We start from the raw sequence: 3386 nt of genomic DNA, 5'->3' as shown, positions 1-3386 counted from the left end.
ACCTTGATCATTAGACTACCCTTTTGGTGGAATGTAAGGGTTGGAACTTCTGTTTCCGAAGTTACCATTATTGTTGTTGTATCTACCTTTGTTTGGTCCACCATATTTATTATTGTAGTTCCCATGGTTGTTGTTGTATGCACCCTGCCCTTGTTAAGGTCTCCATTATTTTTGAATTGCCCCAGGGACATCCCCTTTTGCTATGTAGCCTGCATAGTAAACATTATCAACTGGCGGAGGGGGCCCCTCTTGATATGGACCCTCGTGGACTTGGTACATTCCAGGCAGCATGCTTAAGATATCTTTACAAACATTTACCTTCTTCGCCTCTCTATCATCCAATCTCTTCATCAGTAAAAAGATATTAGTGGCCAACTCTGCCAAAGTCTGTTGTGTCTCCTGGCTATCCTTCACAATATTTTGGATCAATGGCGTCCCAAGTGATAAACCATCAGCACTACTCGAATGCCATGCTTGACTGCGTGTAGTCAATAAATCAAGTATATTAGTAATATTCGCATAGGACTTATTCATGAAACACCCACCAGCAGCATTATTGGTGATTGCTTGAGTCATAGGATCCAACCCTCTATAGAACTTCTCTTTCAGAATGTGATCTGGGAAACCATGGTTCGGACTCCTATCCAAGTATTCTTTATACCTCTCCCAAGCTTCAAAAATTTGCTCCCCATGATGTTGTTTAAACTCGTAAATCTAATCACGAATCTCGGCTCTTTTACTCGGGAGATACCACTTCCTGAGAAACACTTTGACCATCTCTTCCTATGTAGCAATAGCGTTTCGGGGTAGCTTTGTGAACCATTTTTTCACATCTCAAGCTAATGAATATTTGAAGAGTTCCAGCCAAACAACTTCTTGAGACACACCCTTTGGATATAATGAAAGCATACCTCCAGAAAGTTTGTTATATGCTGGTGAGGATCATCATTGACTGCATTCCAAAAGTATCCCTCTTGTTTGAGCATATGATAGAGGGACTGGTAAAACTTAATAGTAGCAGTAGTCACCCTAGGATGAACTATTGCAGATGCAAAGTCTTCCTCCATATCTGACTCATCACCAAAAACGTTATAGACTGAAAGTGCGTCATCTGCCATGATCACCTGATGTACAAGGTAGCAAACAATGTGTGTTGGAATAGGACAAAGACTTTAAGATGAGTAAACACTATTTAGTAACCCAATAAGGTTTGGGTCGAATCCCACATAGAATATGGTGTGAAAAGTTTGCTAAACGAGTATTATACTAATCTTGCGGTCCTAGAGTATTCCAGAGAAAAGGGCTTTATAAGAGTTTTTGTTTGTGGACTAATTTAGAGTTGTAAAAATATGGATAAAAAGAACCAAGGTTGTGTCCCCGTCAGATAAAGTATATGATCATGGTTCTTGATCTTGATATACTTCTAATGGATCGTTGTATGAATGCACTTAACCTCTATGTGAATCTAGACTATTTCCCAATAAGAAAAGATTATTTCTTTCTATGCTTTTCCCAAAGATAAGAAAGTATGCATGAAGAATGGTTAATTATGCCAAGTAAATTCCTTTTATTCCTAAGTGAATTTATTAAACAAGGTTTAAAGCCTTGAGTTCTTGTTATTTGTTCTAACCAAACCCTAGTTATTTTCCCAAATAAACCAAAGTTTATGGCGTTAGCTAATGTTTGCAACCACTAACTATATGCTTAAAACGAAGAACAAATAAACCCTAACAATCCATTATACGTATATCAATCACAATCCCCAATCACAAAACACCCATCTTTGGGTTCACAACCTTAGTAAGGGTGTTTAGCTACTCATGACAACGAAGAAACAATAACATATTGAAGATTGCATAATTGAAATTTCTATTGGAATTTACAAATAAAACTGAAAGTTAAACGAATTTGATTGTCTGGAAAATCTTCAAAAGTACTAATAACCCAAAAGTAATTAATACAAGTCTTAAACTCCACATGTCTGAAAAATAAAACCTAATTAGGTAGTTATACAAGTTAAACTCAGAATAATTAATCCCAATCCAGTTCCAGGTCAGCTTGCAGGTCGACGGACCGTCTTTGTACTTTGACAACTGTCGACATGTTGACAGTGTGACTCAGCGATCTGATGACAAATTTCAAGCTGCAAAACCTCTACCGTAAATGTACAACGACGACCGTCGATCATGTTGACGGTGCAAATCGACTGTCTGATACTTCTCTCTTGTCCGCAGAATGTGTATCAACGGTGCAAATCGACGGACCGTCGAACATATCTGTCACACCCCGACGAGGAGTATGACAGGCTCCGACCCGTAAGCCGAAGTCACATGACTTATCCGTTACTGGGACATCACATACCATAACTCAAAAACGTCTGCTCGCGGAAAAGGAGCCAACATAAAGGTATTCGATACATCAACACATATATATATATATATACATGCGGACCGACAAGGTCGCTACAACATCAAGAATATCTTAAAGCCGACAAGGCAATCAAAACATATCCAGAAGCCAAAACAAGGCCGACAAGGCTGTACATAATATTTACATATTCCCACAATGTCCATGAGCCTCTAGGACTATACCTATGAACATATATTACACCAAAAGAAAAATGCCCAAAAGATAGCAAGCCCGGAGTAGAGGTACTTGCTAGCACCGCTAAAACTGGGAAGTCCTACTGTGGTTGCTCTTCAACGAATCTGTCAGGGCCTGCAGTACGATGCAGCGTCCCGTGCAAAGGGACGTCAGTACGGATAAAGTACTGAGTATGTAAGGCAGGAGGACAACAACAATAATTAAGATAAAATGGAACATTAGTATAGGCAAAAGAAAAAAATCGAAAACCTAGAAGTAGCACCAATATGCAATGCATGATAAAATCATTTGTATGCTCATAGGTATATATATATGTATATAATAAACAGTATCCATGCCCGGCCGTAAGGCTCGGTGTCATATATGTAAAATCATTCCCGGCCATTAAGGCTCGGTGTTATCATCATTAGCCCGCGTCCAGGCCTCCCGCGTCCGGGGCAACATCATAACATGCCCACTGCAGTGGTGTGCACATCTACGCGCCATGCCCGGCCGACTATAGCGCGGCACGGTGTCGTAAAATAGTGCAATACATGTATATATACGTATATACCATTATTGGATTGGACTGAAAAAAAAAAAAAGAACTCTGCAGAGTATGCGGAAGGAAAGCACAGAGTCCTGAGGGCTTCCGCTTTTCTTCCGCGATGCGGAAGAAAAGCGCAAATACCTGAAGCTTTTTGCGCAGAACTCTGTTTTCCTTCCGTAGCACTGTTTTGAGGCTGGTTTTTGCATGAGAAAATCAAGGATCTTATTCTTGGCCTTTCGAGGTGACATAAGGT

General features: G+C 40.0%; 1 non-coding gene across 1 annotated transcript; it reads left to right on the top strand.

Annotated features, from left to right (window-relative positions):
• The first annotated feature begins 622 nt into the window (after positions 1 to 622).
• On the top strand, positions 623 to 728 carry LOC132634517 (small nucleolar RNA R71). Its single transcript, XR_009580235.1, has one exon. It is a non-coding gene; the product is annotated as a small nucleolar RNA R71 (small nucleolar RNA).
• Positions 729 to 3386: the final 2658 nt, after the last annotated feature.

Source organism: Lycium barbarum, chromosome 3 (assembly GCF_019175385.1).
Source record: "Lycium barbarum isolate Lr01 chromosome 3, ASM1917538v2, whole genome shotgun sequence".
Taxonomy (NCBI): domain Eukaryota; kingdom Viridiplantae; phylum Streptophyta; class Magnoliopsida; order Solanales; family Solanaceae; genus Lycium; species Lycium barbarum.
This window is presented reverse-complemented; position numbering and strand designations above follow the sequence as displayed.